This window comes from Mustela lutreola, chromosome 11, assembly GCF_030435805.1.
Source record: "Mustela lutreola isolate mMusLut2 chromosome 11, mMusLut2.pri, whole genome shotgun sequence".
NCBI classification, from domain to species: domain Eukaryota; kingdom Metazoa; phylum Chordata; class Mammalia; order Carnivora; family Mustelidae; genus Mustela; species Mustela lutreola.
Window position 1 is genome coordinate 76,879,469 of NC_081300.1, and position 19,740 is coordinate 76,899,208.

Below are 19,740 nucleotides of genomic sequence, written 5' to 3' on the forward strand. Positions count from 1 at the left end.
TTCCAGGGAACGGACGGTGTTCAGGGATCCTGTCGCCTCTCCTCTCCTGTGGCGAAGGCACTGGCCTTGGCCGTGAGTCCGCCTGAGAGCCAGTACCAAAGGCCAAGCGTTGCCTACAACGGGAGTTGGTAGTGTGCATTGAGTGCCATCCTAGGCCACGCACGCTGCTGCAGGTTTGTGGCTGTGTCTGCTTATTTCGGCCTGGCAGCGAGACCCCAGGGCGCCAACATGAAGCCCGGGACAGCAAGGCCTAAGACGGACCAGCTCTCCGCAGCTCTTCTTCCCTGACGCGACAGAGCAAACACCGAAATCCTTGCTGAGGAAGCAGCAGCGAAGTGCGGTTCCCGCCAAGCTGAAAACCTATGCGAAAGCATAGCCATCGCTGGGAAATCAGAGTCGTTTCTGTGGGCTGCTGTTGCTGCTTGCCTTAGCCTAGTATTCGAGCACGGCGGGAGGAACCCGCATAGAGCAAAAGCCTCGTTGCTAGGGTATCCCCTCTGGGAAAGCACAGCATTCTCTGGGAAATCAGAGTCGGATCTGTGGGATGCTGCTGCTGTTTTCCTGAGGAAGACTCCACAGCACGGTGTAATAAATCTGGATGGAGCGAGATCCACTTTGCCTGGGCATCCTTTCTGCCTGAGAGAGAAGCGTGGTTGCGCCTGTGGAAAGAGCCTTAAAGAAAGGGACATGTCTGTCACTGCACTCCCCAGGAGCCTGTCTCGGGAAAGTGCAGCATGCTGCCCCAGGAGAAGAGAAGGAGTCGTTGGCCTTGTGGACGGAAAACGGTCACGAAGCAGGAGCGCCGGCCCTGGCAAGAACAGCGGGCCGGTGGCAAGACAATTGTCACCCTCTGCTTGTGCAGAGAGACGAAGCTAAGGAGACACGAGGGGATGATTGGGCACGGTTCGTGCTCTAATCTGAGGAAGGAGTCTGGACAGAAGGAAGGCCTTTCCTGTGCCTCTGGGCCCAAGGGGATAGCAGGTCCTTGGCCACCTGTCCAGAGGGCAGACGTGGGCTTGCCACCAATCTCCCAAACCTGAACTCGCAGAAAAACCTCCTGGAGGAACGGGCAATCAAATGCCGTCTTCCTCCAGGATGTGGCAGCCTTGGCGGAGGCAGGGGTTGTGACGGGGAAACAGGGACAGTTTCCCATTACTCCCCATCCCAGGGCACGGGCCGTGTGCAGTGATCCTCTCGCGACTCCTCAAGGATGGGGAAGGCACGAGCCTAGTCCCCTGTCCCCCTGAATGCCAGAGCGAAAGGGCAGGCCTTGCCTACGAGGAGAGATGTCATTGTGAGCAGAGTGCCATCCTAGGCCATGCACGCTGCTGCAGGGTCGAGGCTGGGTCTGCTTATTTCGGCTTGGTAGGATGAAACCAGGATGTGAACTTGGAGCCCAGGAAAGTAAGGCCCAGGAAGCACCAGCTCTCCCGCTGCTCTTCTTCCCTGAAGCGACTAAAGCCTTGCTGAGGAAGCAGCGGCCAAGTGCTGTTCGCTCCAAGCCAAAGCCTCTGCGAAAGCACAGCATTCGCTGAGAAATCAGAGTCGGATCTGCGGGCTCTACTGCTGCTTGCCTGAGCCCGGTCTCGCGGTGGGAGAAACCCGCATACAGCGAAATCCTCTTTGCCCGGGCATCTCCTCTGGGAAAGCACAGCATTCACTGGGAAATCAGAATCGGATGTGGGGGATGCTGCTGCTGAATACGTAAGCTACTCTCCACAGCACGTTGGAAGATACCCGCATGCAACGAAATCCTCTTTGCCCTAGCACCTCTTTGCCTAAGAGAGAAGCGTGGTTGCACATCTGAAAGGGCCTTAAGGAAAGGGACATGTCTTTCACTGCACTCCCCAGGAGGAAGTCTGTGGCAGGCCGAACAAGCCGCCCCCAGAGAAGAGAAGGTGCCATTGGCCTTGAGTTTGGGAAACGGTCGGGAAGCAGGAGAGCCTGCCGTGGCAGGAAGAGCAGGCCGGTGGCAAGACAAGTGTCACCCGCTCCCTGTGCGGAGAGACGAAGCCTCACTGCTAATGAGACATGAGGTGACGACTAGGGCAGGGGCACCTGCTCCACTCTGAGGAAGGAGTCTGGGCAGAAGGCAGGCCTGTCTTGTGCCTCTGGTCCCAAGGGGACAGCATGTCCTTGACCACCTGTCCGTAGGGCACACTTGGGCTTGCTACCAGGAGCCAAACCCGGAACTTGAGAAACAGCTCCCTCGTGAAATGGGCAGTCAGATGCCATCTTCCTCCAAGATGTGACAGCGTTTTCGGTGGCAGGGGGTTTGCCGGGGAAGGAGTGGGGACAGTCCCCCAAAGCTCCCCATTCCAGGGAACGGACGGTGTTCAGGGATCCTGTCGCCTCTCCTCTCCTGTGCCGAAGGCACTGGCCTTGTCCGTGAGTCCGCCTGAGAGCCAGTACCAAAGGCCAAGCGTTGCCTACAACGGGAGTTGGTAGTGTGCATTGAGTGCCACCCTAGGCCACGCACGCTGCTGCAGGTTTGTGGCTGTGTCTGCTTATTTCGGCCTGGCAGCGAGAACCCAGGGCGCCAACATGAAGCCCGGGACAGCAAGGCCTAAGACGGACCAGCTCTCCGCAGCTCTTCTTCCCTGACGCGACAGAGCAAACACCGAAATCCTTGCTGAGGAAGCAGCAGCGAAGTGCGGTTCCCGCCAAGCTGAAAACCTATGCGAAAGCATAGCCATCGCTGGGAAATCAGAGTCATTTCTGTGGGCTGCTGTTGCTGCTTGCCTTAGCCTAGTATTCGAGCACGGCGGGAGGAACCCGCATAGAGCAAAAGCCTCTTTGCTAGGGCATCCCCTCTGGGAAAGCACAGCATTCTCTGGGAAATCAGAGTCGGATGTGTGGGATGCTGCTGCTGTTTTCCTGAGGAAGACTCCACAGCACGGTGTAATAAATCTGCATGGAGCGAGATCCACTTTGCCTGGGCATCCCTTCTGCCTGAGAGAGAAGCGTGGTTGCGCCTGTGGAAAGATCCTTAAAGAAAGGGACATGTCTGTCACTGCACTCCCCAGAAGCCTGTCTCGGGAAAGTGCAGCATGCTGCCCCAGGAGAAGAGAAGGAGTCGTTGGCCTTGTGGACGGAAAACGGTCGCGAATCAGGAGCGCCGGCCCTGGCAAGAACAGCGGGCCGGTGGCAAGACAATTGTCACCCTCTGCTTGTGCAGAGAGACGAAGCTAAGGAGACACGAGGGGATGATTGGGCACGGGAGCGTGCTCTAATCTGAGGAAGGAGTCTGGACAGAAGGAAGGCCTTTCCTGTGCCTCTGGGCCCAAGGGGATAGCAGGTCCTTGGCCACCTGTCCAGAGGGCAGACGTGGGCTTGCCACCAATCTCCCGAACCTGTAGGAACGGGCAATCAAATGCCGTCTTCCTCCAGGATGTGGCAGCCTTGGCGGAGGCAGGGGGTGTGTCGGGGAAACAGGGACAGTTTCCCATTACTCCCCATCCCAGGGCACGGGCCGTGTGCAGTGATCCTCTCGCGGCTCCTCAAGGATGGGGAAGGCACGAGCCTAGTCCCCTGTCCCCCTGAATGCCAGAGCGAAAGGGCAGGCCTTGCCTACGAGGAGAGATGTCATTGTGAGCAGAGTGCCATCCTAGGCCATGCACGCTGCTGCAGGGTCGAGGCTGGGTCTGCTTATTTCGGCTTGGTAGGATGAACCCAGGATGTGAACTTGGAGCCCGGGAAAGCAAGGCCCAAGAGGCACCAGCTCTCCCGCTGCTCTTCTTCCCTGAAGCGACTAAAGCCTTGCTGAGGAAGCAGCGGCCAAGTGCTGTTCGCTCCAAGCCAAAGCCTCTGCGAAAGCACAGCATTCGCCGAGAAATCAGAGTCGGATCTGCGGGCTCTACTGCTGCTTGCCTGAGCCCGGTGTAACGGTGGGAGAAACCCGCATACAGCGAAATCCTCTTTGCCCGGGCATCTCCTCTGGGAAAGCACAGCATTCACTGGGAAATCAGAATCGGATGTGGGGGATGCTGCTGCTGAATACCTAAGCTACTCTCCTCAGCACGTTGGAAGATACCCGCATGCAACGAAATCCTCTTTGCCCTAGCACCTCTTTGCCTAAGAGAGAAGCGTGGTTGCACATCTGAAAGGGCCTTAAGGAAAGGGACATGTCTTTCACTGCACTCCCCAGGAGCAAGTCTGGGGCAGGCCGAACAAGCCGCCCCCAGAGAAGAGAAGGTGCCATTGGCCTTGAGTTTGGGAAACGGTCGGGAAGCAGGAGAGCCTGCCGTGGCAGGAAGAGCAGGCCGGTGGCAAGACAAGTGTCACCCGCTCCCGGTGTGGAGAGACGAAGCCTCACTGCTAATGAGACATGAGGTGACGACTAGGGCAGGGGCACCTGCTCCACTCTGAGGAAGGAGTCTGGGCAGAAGGCAGGCCTGTCTTGTGCCTCTGGTCCCAAGGGGACAGCATGTCCTTGACCACCTGTCCGTAGGGCACACTTGGGCTTGCTACCAGGAGCCAAACCCGGAACTTGAGGAACAGCTCCCTCGTGAAATGGGCAGTCAGATGCCATCTTCCTCCAAGATGTGACAGCGTTTTCGGTGGCAGGGGGTTTGCCGGGGAAGGAGTGGGGACAGTCCCCCAAAGCTCCCCATTCCAGGGAACGGACGGTGTTCAGGGATCCTGTCGCCTCTCCTCTCCTGTGGCGAAGGCACTGGCCTTGTCCGTGAGTCCGCCTGAGAGCCAGTACCAAAGGCCAAGCGTTGCCTACAACGGGAGTTGGTAGTGTGCATTGAGTGCCATCCTAGGCCACGCACGCTGCTGCAGGTTTGTGGCTGTGTCTGCTTATTTCGGCCTGGCAGCGAGAACCCAGGGCGCCAACATGAAGCCCGGGACAGCAAGGCCTAAGACGGACCAGCTCTCCGCAGCTCTTCTTCCCTGACGCGACAGAGCAAACACCGAAATCCTTGCTGAGGAAGCAGCAACGAAGTGCGGTTCCCGCCAAGCTGAAAACCTATGCGAAAGCATAGCCATCGCTGGGAAATCAGAGTCGTTTCTGTGGGCTGCTGTTGCTGCTTGCCTTAGCCTAGTATTCGAGCACGGCGGGAGGAACCCGCATAGAGCAAAAGCCTCTTTGCTAGGGCATCCCCTCTGGGAAAGCACAGCATTCTCTGGGAAATCAGAGTCGGATGTGTGGGATGCTGCTGCTGTTTTCCTGAGGAAGACTCCACAGCACGGTGTAATAAATCTGCATGGAGCGAGATCCACTTTGCCTGGGCATCCCTTCTGCCTGAGAGAGAAGCGTGGTTGCGCCTGTGGAAAGATCCTTAAAGAAAGGGACATGTCTGTCACTGCACTCCCCAGGAGCCTGTCTCGGGAAAGTGCAGCATGCTGCCCCAGGAGAAGAGAAGGAGTCGTTGGCCTTGTGGACGGAAAACGGTCGCGAAGCAGGAGCGCCGGCCCTGGCAAGAACAGCGGGCCGGTGGCAAGACAATTGTCACCCTCTGCTTGTGCAGAGAGACGAAGCTAAGGAGACACGAGGGGACGATTGGGCACGGGAGCGTGCTCTAATCTGAGGAAGGAGTCTGGACAGAAGGAAGGCCTTTCCTGTGCCTCTGGGCCCAAGGGGATAGCAGGTCCTTGGCCACCTGTCCAGAGGGCAGACGTGGGCTTGCCACCAATCTCCCGAACCTGAACTCGCAGAAACACCTCCTGGAGGAACGGGCAATCAAATGCCGTCTTCCTCCAGGATGTGGCAGCCTTAGCGGAGACAGGGGGTGTGTCGGGGAAACAGGGACAGTTTCCCATTACTCCCCATCCCAGGGCACGGGCCGTGTGCAGTGATCCTCTCGCGCCTCCTCAAGGATGGGGAAGGCACGAGCCTAGTCCCCTGTCCCCCTGAATGCCAGAGCGAAAGGGCAGGCCTTGCCTACGAGGAGAGATGTCATTGTGAGCAGAGTGCCATCCTAGGCCATGCACGCTGCTGCAGGGTCGAGGCTGGGTCTGCTTATTTCGGCTTGGTAGGATGAACCCAGGATGTGAACTTGGAGCCCGGGAAAGCAAGGCCCAAGAGGCACCAGCTCTCCCGCTGCTCTTCTTCCCTGAAGCGACTAAAGCCTTGCTGAGGAAGCAGCGGCCAAGTGCTGTTCGCTCCAAGCCAAAGCCTCTGCGAAAGCACAGCATTCGCTGAGAAAACAGAGTCGTATCTGCGGGCTCTACTGCTGCTTGCCTGAGCACGGTCTCGCGGTGGGAGAAACCCGCATACAGCGAAATCCTCTTTGCCCGGGCATCTGCTCTGGGAAAGCACAGCATTCACTGGGAAATCAGAATCGGATGTGGGGGATGCTGCTGCTGAATACCTAAGCTACTCTCCACAGCACGTTGGAAGATACCCGCATGCAACGAAATCCTCTTTGCCCTAGCACCTCTTTGCCTAAGAGAGAAGCGTGGTTGCACATCTGAAAGGGCCTTAAGGAAAGGGACATGTCTTTCACTGCACTCCCCAGGAGCAAGTCTGGGGCAGGCCGAACAAGCCGCCCCCAGAGAAGAGAAGGTGCCATTGGCCTTGAGTTTGGGAAACGGTCGGGAAGCAGGAGAGCCTGCCGTGGCAGGAAGAGCAGGCCGGTGGCAAGACAAGTGTCACCCGCTCCCTGTGCGGAGAGACGAAGCCTCACTGCTAATGAGACATGAGGTGACGACTAGGGCAGGGGCACCTGCTCCACTCTGAGGAAGGAGTCTGGGCAGAAGGCAGGCCTGTCTTGTGCCTCTGGTCCCAAGGGGACAGCATGTCCTTGACCACCTGTCCGTAGGGCACACTTGGGCTTGCTACCAGGAGCCAAACCCGGAACTTGAGGAACAGCTCCCTCGTGAAATGGGCAGTCAGATGCCATCTTCCTCCAAGATGTGGCAGCGTTTTCGGTGGCAGGGGGTTTGCCGGGGAAGGAGTGGGGACAGTCCCCCAAAGCTCCCCATTCCAGGGAACGGACGGTGTTCAGGGATCCTGTCGCCTCTCCTCTCCTGTGGCGAAGGCACTGGCCTTGTCCGTGAGTCCGCCTGAGAGCCAGTACCAAAGGCCAAGCGTTGCCTACAACAGGAGTTGGTAGTGTGCATTGAGTGCCATCCCAGGCCACGCACGCTGCTGCAGGTTTGTGGCTGTGTCTGCTTATTTCGGCCTGGCAGCGAGAACCCAGGGAGCCAACATGAAGCCCGGAACAGCAAGGCCTAAGACGGACCAGCTCTCCGCAGCTCTTCTTCCCTGACGCGACAGAGCAAACACCGAAATCCTTGCTGAGGAAGCAGCAGCGAAGTGCGGTTCCCGCCAAGCTGAAAACCTATGCGAAAGCATAGCCATCGCTGGGAAATCAGAGTCGTTTCTGTGGGCTGCTGTTGCTGCTTGCCTTAGCCTAGTATTCGAGCACGGCGGGAGGAACCCGCATAGAGCAAAAGCCTCTTTGCTAGGGCATCCCCTCTGGGAAAGCACAGCATTCTCTGGGAAATCAGAGTCGGATCTGTGGGATGCTGCTGCTGTTTTCCTGAGGAAGACTCCACAGCACGGTGTAATAAATCTGCATGGAGCGAGATCCACTTTGCCTGGGCATCCCTTCTGCCTGAGAGAGAAGCGTGGTTGCGCCTGTGGAAAGATCCTTAAAGAAAGGGACATGTCTGTCACTGCACTCCCCAGGAGCCTGTCTCGGGAAAGTGCAGCATGCTGCCCCAGGAGAAGAGAAGGAGTCGTTGGCCTTGTGGACGGAAAACGGTCGCGAAGCAGGAGCGCCGGCCCTGGCAAGAACAGCGGGCCGGTGGCAAGACAATTGTCACCCTCTGCTTGTGCAGAGAGACGAAGCTAAGGAGACACGGGGGGATGATTGGGCACGGGAGCGTGCTCTAATCTGAGGAAGGAGTCTGGACAGAAGGAAGGCCTTTCCTGTACCTCTGGGCCCAAGGGGATAGCAGGTCCTTGGCCACCTGTCCAGAGGGCAGACGTGGGCTTGCCACCAATCTCCCGAACCTGAACTCGCAGAAACACCTCCTGGAGGAACGGGCAATCAAATGCCGTCTTCCTCCAGGATGTGGCAGCCTTGGCGGAGGCAGGGGGTGTGTCGGGGAAACAGGGACAGTTTCCCATTACTCCCCATCCCAGGGCACGGGCCGTGTGCAGTGATCCTCTCGCGGCTCCTCAAGGATGGGGAAGGCACGAGCCTAGTCCCCTGTCCCCCTGAATGCCAGAGCGAAAGGGCAGGCCTTGCCTACGAGGAGAGATGTCATTGTGAGCAGAGTGCCATCCTAGGCCATGCACGCTGCTGCAGGGTCGAGGCTGGGTCTGCTTATTTCGGCTTGGTAGGATGAACCCAGGATGTGAACTTGGAGCCCGGGAAAGCAAGGCCCAAGAGGCACCAGCTCTCCCGCTGCTCTTCTTCCCTGAAGCGACTAAAGCCTTGCTGAGGAAGCAGCGGCCAAGTGCTGTTCGCTCCAAGCCAAAGCCTCTGCGAAAGCACAGCATTCGCTGAGAAATCAGAGTCGGATCTGCGGGCTCTACTGCTGCTTGCCTGAGCCCGGTCTCGCGGTGGGAGAAACCCGCATACAGCGAAATCCTCTTTGCCCGGGCATCTCCTCTGGGAAAGCACAGCATTCACTGGGAAATCAGAATCGGATGTGGGGGATGCTGCTGCTGAATACCTAAGCTACTCTCCACAGCACGTTGGAAGATACCCGCATGCAACGAAATCCTCTTTGCCCTAGCACTTCTTTGCCTAAGAGAGAAGCGTGGTTGCACATCTGAAAGGGCCTTAAGGAAAGGGACATGTCTTTCACTGCACTCCCCAGGAGCAAGTCTGGGGCAGGCCGAACAAGCCGCCCCCAGAGAAGAGAAGGTGCCATTGGCCTTGAGTTTGGGAAACGGTCGGGAAGCAGGAGAGCCTGCCGTGGCAGGAAGAGCAGGCCGGTGGCAAGACAAGTGTCACCCGCTCCCTGTGCGGAGAGACGAAGCCTCACTGCTAATGAGACATGAGGTGACGACTAGGGCAGGGGCACCTGCTCCACTCTGAGGAAGGAGTCTGGGCAGAAGGCAGGCCTGTCTTGTGCCTCTGGTCCCAAGGGGACAGCATGTCCTTGACCACCTGTCCGTAGGGCACACTTGGGCTTGCTACCAGGAGCCAAACCCGGAACTTGAGGAACAGCTCCCTCGTGAAATGGGCAGTCAGATGCCATCTTCCTCCAAGATGTGGCAGCGTTTTCGGTGGCAGGGGGTTTGCCGGGGAAGGAGTGGGGACAGTCCCCCAAAGCTCCCCATTCCAGGGAACGGACGGTGTTCAGGGATCCTGTCGCCTCTCCTCTCCTGTGGCGAAGGCACTGGCCTTGTCCGTGAGTCCGCCTGAGAGCCAGTACCAAAGGCCAAGCGTTGCCTACAACGGGAGTTGGTAGTGTGCATTGAGTGCCATCCTAGGCCACGCACGCTGCTGCAGGTTTGTGGCTGTGTCTGCTTATTTCGGCCTGGCAGCGAGAACCCAGGGCGCCAACATGAAGCCCGGGACAGCAAGGCCTAAGACGGACCAGCTCTCCGCAGCTCTTCTTCCCTGACGCGACAGAGCAAACACCGAAATCCTTGCTGAGGAAGCAGCAGCGAAGTGCGGTTCCCGCCAAGCTGAAAACCTATGCGAAAGCATAGCCATCGCTGGGAAATCAGAGTCGTTTCTGTGGGCTGCTGTTGCTGCTTGCCTTAGCCTAGTATTCGAGCACGGCGGGAGGAACCCGCATAGAGCAAAAGCCTCTTTGCTAGGGCATCCCCTCTGGGAAAGCACAGCATTCTCTGGGAAATCAGAGTCGGATCTGTGGGATGCTGCTGCTGTTTTCCTGAGGAAGACTCCACAGCACGGTGTAATAAATCTGCATGGAGCGAGATCCACTTTGCCTGGGCATCCCTTCTGCCTGAGAGAGAAGCGTGGTTGCGCCTGTGGAAAGATCCTTAAAGAAAGGGACATGTCTGTCACTGCACTCCCCAGGAGCCTGTCTCGGGAAAGTGCAGCATGCTGCCCCAGGAGAAGAGAAGGAGTCGTTGGCCTTGTGGACGGAAAACGGTCGCGAAGCAGGAGCGCCGGCCCTGGCAAGAACAGCGGGCCGGTGGCAAGACAATTGTCACCCTCTGCTTGTGCAGAGAGACGAAGCTAAGGAGACACGGGGGGATGATTGGGCACGGGAGCGTGCTCTAATCTGAGGAAGGAGTCTGGACAGAAGGAAGGCCTTTCCTGTGCCTCTGGGCCCAAGGGGATAGCAGGTCCTTGGCCACCTGTCCAGAGGGCAGACGTGGGCTTGCCACCAATCTCCCGAACCTGAACTCGCAGAAACACCTCCTGGAGGAAGGGGCAATCAAATGCCGTCTTCCTCCAGGATGTGGCAGCCTTGGCGGAGGCAGGGGGTGTGTCGGGGAAACAGGGACAGTTTCCCATTACTCCCCATCCCAGGGCACGGGCCGTGTGCAGTGATCCTCTCGCGGCTCCTCAAGGATGGGGAAGGCACGAGCCTAGTCCCCTGTCCCCCTGAATGCCAGAGCGAAAGGGCAGGCCTTGCCTACGAGGAGAGATGTCATTGTGAGCAGAGTGCCATCCTAGGCCATGCACGCTGCTGCAGGGTCGAGGCTGGGTCTGCTTATTTCGGCTTGGTAGGATGAACCCAGGATGTGAACTTGGAGCCCGGGAAAGCAAGGCCCAAGAGGCACCAGCTCTCCCGCTGCTCTTCTTCCCTGAAGCGACTAAAGCCTTGCTGAGGAAGCAGCGGCCAAGTGCTGTTCGCTCCAAGCCAAAGCCTCTGCGAAAGCACAGCATTCGCTGAGAAATCAGAGTCGGATCTGCGGGCTCTACTGCTGCTTGCCTGAGCCCGGTCTCGCGGTGGGAGAAACCCGCATACAGCGAAATCCTCTTTGCCCGGGCATCTCCTCTGGGAAAGCACAGCATTCACTGGGAAATCAGAATCGGATGTGGGGGATGCTGCTGCTGAATACCTAAGCTACTCTCCACAGCACGTTGGAAGATACCCGCATGCAACGAAATCCTCTTTGCCCTAGCACCTCTTTGCCTAAGAGAGAAGCATGGTTGCACATCTGAAAGGGCCTTAAGGAAAGGGACATGTCTTTCACTGCACTCCCCAGGAGCAAGTCTGGGGCAGGCCGAACAAGCCGCCCCCAGAGAAGAGAAGGTGCCATTGGCCTTGAGTTTGGGAAACGGTCGGGAAGCAGGAGAGCCTGCCGTGGCAGGAAGAGCAGGCCGGTGGCAAGACAAGTGTCACCCGCTCCCTGTGCGGAGAGACGAAGCCTCACTGCTAATGAGACATGAGGTGACGACTAGGGCAGGGGCACCTGCTCCACTCTGAGGAAGGAGTCTGGGCAGAAGGCAGGCCTGTCTTGTGCCTCTGGTCCCAAGGGGACAGCATGTCCTTGACCACCTGTCCGTAGGGCACACTTGGGCTTGCTACCAGGAGCCAAACCCGGAACTTGAGGAACAGCTCCCTCGTGAAATGGGCAGTCAGATGCCATCTTCCTCCAAGATGTGGCAGCGTTTTCGGTGGCAGGGGGTTTGCCGGGGAAGGAGTGGGGACAGTCCCCCAAAGCTCCCCATTCCAGGGAACGGACGGTGTTCAGGGATCCTGTCGCCTCTCCTCTCCTGTGGCGAAGGCACTGGCCTTGTCCGTGAGTCCGCCTGAGAGCCAGTACCAAAGGCCAAGCGTTGCCTACAACGGGAGTTGGTAGTGTGCATTGAGTGCCATCCTAGGCCACGCACGCTGCTGCAGGATTGTGGCTGTGTCTGCTTATTTCGGCCTGGCAGCGAGAACCCAGGGCGCCAACATGAAGCCCGGGACAGCAAGGCCTAAGACGGACCAGCTCTCCGCAGCTCTTCTTCCCTGACGCGACAGAGCAAACACCGAAATCCTTGCTGAGGAAGCAGCAGCGAAGTGCGGTTCCCGCCAAGCTGAAAACCTATGCGAAAGCATAGCCATCGCTGGGAAATCAGAGTCGTTTCTGTGGGCTGCTGTTGCTGCTTGCCTTAGCCTAGTATTCGAGCACGGCGGGAGGAACCCGCATAGAGCAAAAGCCTCTTTGCTAGGGCATCCCCTCTGGGAAAGCACAGCATTCTCTGGGAAATCAGAGTCGGATCTGTGGGATGCTGCTGCTGTTTTCCTGAGGAAGACTCCACAGCACGGTGTAATAAATCTGCATGGAGCGAGATCCACTTTGCCTGGGCATCCCTTCTGCCTGAGAGAGAAGCGTGGTTGCGCCTGTGGAAAGATCCTTAAAGAAAGGGACATGTCTGTCACTGCACTCCCCAGGAGCCTGTCTCGGGAAAGTGCAGCATGCTGCCCCAGGAGAAGAGAAGGAGTCGTTGGCCTTGTGGACGGAAAACGGTCGCGAAGCAGGAGCGCCGGCCCTGGCAAGAACAGCGGGCCGGTGGCAAGACAATTGTCACCCTCTGCTTGTGCAGAGAGACGAAGCTAAGGAGACACGGGCGGATGATTGGGCACGGGAGCGTGCTCTAATCTGAGGAAGGAGTCTGGACAGAAGGAAGGCCTTTCCTGTGCCTCTGGGCCCAAGGGGATAGCAGGTCCTTGGCCACCTGTCCAGAGGGCAGACGTGGGCTTGCCACCAATCTCCCGAACCTGAACTCGCAGAAACACCTCCTGGAGGAACGGGCAATCAAATGCCGTCTTCCTCCAGGATGTGGCAGCCTTGGCGGAGGCAGGGGGTGTGTCGGGGAAACAGGGACAGTTTCCCATTACTCCCCATCCCAGGGCACGGGCCGTGTGCAGTGATCCTCTCGCGGCTCCTCAAGGATGGGGAAGGCACGAGCCTAGTCCCCTGTCCCCCTGAATGCCAGAGCGAAAGGGCAGGCCTTGCCTACGAGGAGAGATGTCATTGTGAGCAGAGTGCCATCCTAGGCCATGCACGCTGCTGCAGGGTCGAGGCTGGGTCTGCTTATATCGGCTTGGTAGGATGAACCCAGGATGTGAACTTGGAGCCCGGGAAAGCAAGGCCCAAGAGGCACCAGCTCTCCCGCTGCTCTTCTTCCCTGAAGCGACTAAAGCCTTGCTGAGGAAGCAGCGGCCAAGTGCTGTTCGCTCCAAGCCAAAGCCTCTGCGAAAGCACAGCATTCGCTGAGAAATCAGAGTCGGATCTGCGGGCTCTACTGCTGCTTGCCTGAGCCCGGTCTCGCGGTGGGAGAAACCCGCATACAGCGAAATCCTCTTTGCCCGGGCATCTCCTCTGGGAAAGCACAGCATTCACTGGGAAATCAGAATCGGATGTGGGGGATGCTGCTGCTGAATACCTAAGCTACTCTCCACAGCACGTTGGAAGATACCCGCATGCAACGAAATCCTCTTTGCCCTAGCACCTCTTTGCCTAAGAGAGAAGCATGGTTGCACATCTGAAAGGGCCTTAAGGAAAGGGACATGTCTTTCACTGCACTCCCCAGGAGCAAGTCTGGGGCAGGCCGAACAAGCCGCCCCCAGAGAAGAGAAGGTGCCATTGGCCTTGAGTTTGGGAAACGGTCGGGAAGCAGGAGAGCCTGCCGTGGCAGGAAGAGCAGGCCGGTGGCAAGACAAGTGTCACCCGCTCCCTGTGCGGAGAGACGAAGCCTCACTGCTAATGAGACATGAGGTGACGACTAGGGCAGGGGCACCTGCTCCACTCTGAGGAAGGAGTCTGGGCAGAAGGCAGGCCTGTCTTGTGCCTCTGGTCCCAAGGGGACAGCATGTCCTTGACCACCTGTCCGTAGGGCACACTTGGGCTTGCTACCAGGAGCCAAACCCGGAACTTGAGGAACAGCTCCCTCGTGAAATGGGCAGTCAGATGCCATCTTCCTCCAAGATGTGGCAGCGTTTTCGGTGGCAGGGGGTTTGCCGGGGAAGGAGTGGGGACAGTCCCCCAAAGCTCCCCATTCCAGGGAACGGACGGTGTTCAGGGATCCTGTCGCCTCTCCTCTCCTGTGGCGAAGGCACTGGCCTTGTCCGTGAGTCCGCCTGAGAGCCAGTACCAAAGGCCAAGCGTTGCCTACAACGGGAGTTGGTAGTGTGCATTGAGTGCCATCCTAGGCCACGCACGCTGCTGCAGGATTGTGGCTGTGTCTGCTTATTTCGGCCTGGCAGCGAGAACCCAGGGCGCCAACATGAAGCCCGGGACAGCAAGGCCTAAGACGGACCAGCTCTCCGCAGCTCTTCTTCCCTGACGCGACAGAGCAAACACCGAAATCCTTGCTGAGGAAGCAGCAGCGAAGTGCGGTTCCCGCCAAGCTGAAAACCTATGCGAAAGCATAGCCATCACTGGGAAATCAGAGTCGTTTCTGTGGGCTGCTGTTGCTGCTTGCCTTAGCCTAGTATTCGAGCACGGCGGGAGGAACCCGCATAGAGCAAAAGCCTCTTTGCTAGGGCATCCCCTCTGGGAAAGCACAGCATTCTCTGGGAAATCAGAGTCGGATCTGTGGGATGCTGCTGCTGTTTTCCTGAGGAAGACTCCACAGCACGGTGTAATAAATCTGCATGGAGCGAGATCCACTTTGCCTGGGCATCCCTTCTGCCTGAGAGAGAAGCGTGGTTGCGCCTGTGGAAAGATCCTTAAAGAAAGGGACATGTCTGTCACTGCACTCCCCAGGAGCCTGTCTCGGGAAAGTGCAGCATGCTGCCCCAGGAGAAGAGAAGGAGTCGTTGGCCTTGTGGACGGAAAACGGTCGCGAAGCAGGAGCGCCGGCCCTGGCAAGAACAGCGGGCCGGTGGCAAGACAATTGTCACCCTCTGCTTGTGCAGAGAGACGAAGCTAAGGAGACACGGGCGGATGATTGGGCACGGGAGCGTGCTCTAATCTGAGGAAGGAGTCTGGACAGAAGGAAGGCCTTTCCTGTGCCTCTGGGCCCAAGGGGATAGCAGGTCCTTGGCCACCTGTCCAGAGGGCAGACGTGGGCTTGCCACCAATCTCCCGAACCTGAACTCGCAGAAACACCTCCTGGAGGAACGGGCAATCAAATGCCGTCTTCCTCCAGGATGTGGCAGCCTTGGCGGAGGCAGGGGGTGTGTCGGGGAAACAGGGACAGTTTCCCATTACTCCCCATCCCAGGGCACGGGCCGTGTGCAGTGATCCTCTCGCGGCTCCTCAAGGATGGGGAAGGCACGAGCCTAGTCCCCTGTCCCCCTGAATGCCAGAGCGAAAGGGCAGGCCTTGCCTACGAGGAGAGATGTCATTGTGAGCAGAGTGCCATCCTAGGCCATGCACGCTGCTGCAGGGTCGAGGCTGGGTCTGCTTATTTCGGCTTGGTAGGATGAACCCAGGATGTGAACTTGGAGCCCGGGAAAGCAAGGCCCAAGAGGCACCAGCTCTCCCGCTGCTCTTCTTCCCTGAAGCGACTAAAGCCTTGCTGAGGAAGCAGCGGCCAAGTGCTGTTCGCTCCAAGCCAAAGCCTCTGCGAAAGCACAGCATTCGCTGAGAAATCAGAGTCGGATCTGCGGGCTCTACTGCTGCTTGCCTGAGCCCGGTCTCGCGGTGGGAGAAACCCGCATACAGCGAAATCCTCTTTGCCCGGGCATCTCCTCTGGGAAAGCACAGCATTCACTGGGAAATCAGAATCGGATGTGGGGGATGCTGCTGCTGAATACCTAAGCTACTCTCCACAGCACGTTGGAAGATACCCGCATGCAACGAAATCCTCTTTGCCCTAGCACCTCTTTGCCTAAGAGAGAAGCGTGGTTGCACATCTGAAAGGGCCTTAAGGAAAGGGACATGTCTTTCACTGCACTCCCCAGGAGCAAGTCTGGGGCAGGCCGAACAAGCCGCCCCCAGAGAAGAGAAGGTGCCATTGGGCTTGAGTTTGGGAAACGGTCGGGAAGCAGGAGAGCCTGCCGTGGCAGGAAGAGCAGGCCGGAGGCAAGACAAGTGTCACCCGCTCCCTGTGCGGAGAGACGAAGCCTCACTGCTAATGAGACATGAGGTGACGACTAGGGCAGGGGCACCTGCTCCACTCTGAGGAAGGAGTCTGGGCAGAAGGCAGGCCTGTCTTGTGCCTCTGGTCCCAAGGGGACAGCATGTCCTTGACCACCTGTCCGTAGGGCACACTTGGGCTTGCTACCAGGAGCCAAACCCGGAACTTGAGGAACAGCTCCCTCGTGAAATGGGCAGTCAGATGCCATCTTCCTCCAAGATGTGGCAGCGTTTTCGGTGGCAGGGGGTTTGCCGGGGACGGAGTGGGAACAGTCCCCCAAAGCTCCCCATTCCAGGGAACGGACGGTGTTCAGGGATCCTGTCGCCTCTCCTCTCCTGTGGCGAAGGCACTGGCCTTGTCCGTGAGTCCGCCTGAGAGCCAGTACCAAAGGCCAAGCGTTGCCTACAACGGGAGTTGGTAGTGTGCATTGAGTGCCATCCCAGGCCACGCACGCTGCTGCAGGTTTGTGGCTGTGTCTGCTTATTTCGGCCTGGCCGCGAGAACCCAGGGCGCCAACATGAAGCCCGGGACAGCAAGGCCTAAGACGGACCAGCTCTCCGCAGCTCTTCTTCCCTGACGCGACAGAGCAAACACCGAAATCCTTGCTGAGGAAGCAGCAGCGAAGTGCGGTTCCCGCCAAGCTGAAAACCTATGCGAAAGCATAGCCATCGCTGGGAAATCAGAGTCGTTTCTGTGGGCTGCTGTTGCTGCTTGCCTTAGCCTAGTATTCGAGCACGGCGGGAGGAACCCGCATAGAGCAAAAGCCTCTTTGCTAGGGCATCCCCTCTGGGAAAGCACAGCATTCTCTGGGAAATCAGAGTCGGATCTGTGGGATGCTGCTGCTGTTTTCCTGAGGAAGACTCCACAGCACGGTGTAATAAATCTGCATGGAGCGAGATCCACTTTGCCTGGGCATCCCTTCTGCCTGAGAGAGAAGCGTGGTTGCGCCTGTGGAAAGATCCTTAAAGAAAGGGACATGTCTGTCACTGCACTCCCCAGGAGCCTGTCTCGGGAAAGTGCAGCATGCTGCCCCAGGAGAAGAGAAGGAGTCGTTGGCCTTGTGGACGGAAAACGGTCGCGAAGCAGGAGCGCCGGCCCTGGCAAGAACAGCGGGCCGGTGGCAAGACAATTGTCACCCTCTGCTTGTGCAGAGAGACGAAGCTAAGGAGACACGGGCGGATGATTGGGCACGGGAGCGTGCTCTAATCTGAGGAAGGAGTCTGGACAGAAGGAAGGCCTTTCCTGTGCCTCTGGGCCCAAGGGGATAGCAGGTCCTTGGCCACCTGTCCAGAGGGCAGACGTGGGCTTGGCACCAATCTCCCGAACCTGAACTCGCAGAAACACCTCCTGGAGGAACGGGCAATCAAATGCCGTCTTCCTCCAGGATGTGGCAGCCTTGGCGGAGGCAGGGGGTGTGTCGGGGAAACAGGGACAGTTTCCCATTACTCCCCATCCCAGGGCACGGGCCGTGTGCAGTGATCCTCTCGCGGCTCCTCAAGGATGGGGAAGGCACGAGCCTAGTCCCCTGTCCCCCTGAATGCCAGAGCGAAAGGGCAGGCCTTGCCTACGAGGAGAGATGTCATTGTGAGCAGAGTGCCATCCTAGGCCATGCACGCTGCTGCAGGGTCGAGGCTGGGTCTGCTTATTTCGGCTTGGTAGGATGAACCCAGGATGTGAACTTGGAGCCCGGGAAAGCAAGGCCCAAGAGGCACCAGCTCTCCCGCTGCTCTTCTTCCCTGAAGCGACTAAAGCCTTGCTGAGGAAGCAGCGGCCAAGTGCTGTTCGCTCCAAGCCAAAGCCTCTGCGAAAGCACAGCATTCGCTGAGAAATCAGAGTCGGATCTGCGGGCTCTACTGCTGCTTGCCTGAGCCCAGTCTCGCGGTGGGAGAAACCCGCATACAGCGAAATCCTCTTTGCCCGGGCATCTCCTCTGGGAAAGCACAGCATTCACTGGGAAATCAGAATCGGATGTGGGGGATGCTGCTGCTGAATACCTAAGCTACTCTCCACGGCACGTTGGAAGATACCCGCATGCAACGAAATCCTCTTTGCCCTAGCACCTCTTTGCCTAAGAGAGAAGCGTGGTTGCACATCTGAAAGGGCCTTAAGGAAAGGGACATGTCTTTCACTGCACTCCCCAGGAGCAAGTCTGGGGCAGGCCGAACAAGCCGCCCCCAGAGAAGAGAAGGTGCCATTGGCCTTGAGTTTGGGAAACGGTCGGGAAGCAGGAGAGCCTGCCGTGGCAGGAAGAGCAGGCCGGTGGCAAGACAAGTGTCACCCGCTCCCTGTGCGGAGAGACGAAGCCTCACTGCTAATGAGACATGAGGTGACGACTAGGGCAGGGGCACCTGCTCCACTCTGAGGAAGGAGTCTGGGCAGAAGGCAGGCCTGTCTTGTGCCTCTGGTCCCAAGGGGACAGCATGTCCTTGACCACCTGTCCGTAGGGCACACTTGGGCTTGCTACCAGGAGCCAAACCCGGAACTTGAGGAACAGCTCCCTCGTGAAATGGGCAGTCAGATGCCATCTTCCTCCAAGATGTGGCAGCGTTTTCGGTGGCAGGGGGTTTGCCGGGGAAGGAGTGGGGACAGTCCCCCAAAGCTCCCCATTCCAGGGAACGGACGGTGTTCAGGGATCCTGTCGCCTCTCCTCTCCTGTGGCGAAGGCACTGGCCTTGTCCGTGAGTCCGCCTGAGAGCCAGTACCAAAGGCCAAGCGTTGCCTACAACGGGAGTTGGTAGTGTGCATTGAGTGCCATCCTAGGCCACGCACGCTGCTGCAGGTTTGTGGCTGTGTCTGCTTATTTCGGCCTGGCAGCGAGAACCCAGGGCGCCAACATGAAGCCCGGGACAGCAAGGCCTAAGACGGACCAGCTCTCCGCAGCTCTTCTTCCCTGACGCGACAGAGCAAACACCGAAATCCTTGCTGAGGAAGCAGCAGCGAAGTGCGGTTCCCGCCAAGCTGAAAACCTATGCGAAAGCATAGCCATCGCTGGGAAATCAGAGTCGTTTCTGTGGGCTGCTGTTGCTGCTTGCCTTAGCCTAGTATTCGAGCACGGCGGGAGGAACCCGCATAGAGCAAAAGCCTCTTTGCTAGGGCATCCCCTCTGGGAAAGCACAGCATTCTCTGGGAAATCAGAGTCGGATCTGTGGGATGCTGCTGCTGTTTTCCTGAGGAAGACTCCACAGCACGGTGTAATAAATCTGCATGGAGCGAGATCCACTTTGCCTGGGCATCCCTTCTGCCTGAGAGAGAAGCGTGGTTGCGCCTGTGGAAAGATCCTTAAAGAAAGGGACATGTCTGTCACTGCACTCCCCAGGAGCCTGTCTCGGGAAAGTGCAGCATGCTGCCCCAGGAGAAGAGAAGGAGTCGTTGGCCTTGTGGACGGAAAACGGTCGCGAAGCAGGAGCGCCGGCCCTGGCAAGAACAGCGGGCCGGTGGCAAGACAATTGTCAACCTCTGCTTGTGCAGAGAGACGAAGCTAAGGAGACACGAGGGGATGATTGGGCACGGGAGCGTGCTCTAATCTGAGGAAGGAGTCTGGACAGAAGGAAGGCCTTTCCTGTGCCTCTGGGCCCAAGGGGATAGCAGGTCCTTGGCCACCTGTCCAGAGGGCAGACGTGGGCTTGCCACCAATCTCCCGAACCTGAACTCGCAGAAACACCTCCTGGAGGAACGGGCAATCAAATGCCGTCTTCCTCCAGGATGTGGCAGCCTTAGCGGAGACAGGGGGTGTGTCGGGGAAACAGGGACAGTTTCCCATTACTCCCCATCCCAGGGCACGGGCCGTGTGCAGTGATCCTCTCGCGCCTCCTCAAGGATGGGGAAGGCACGA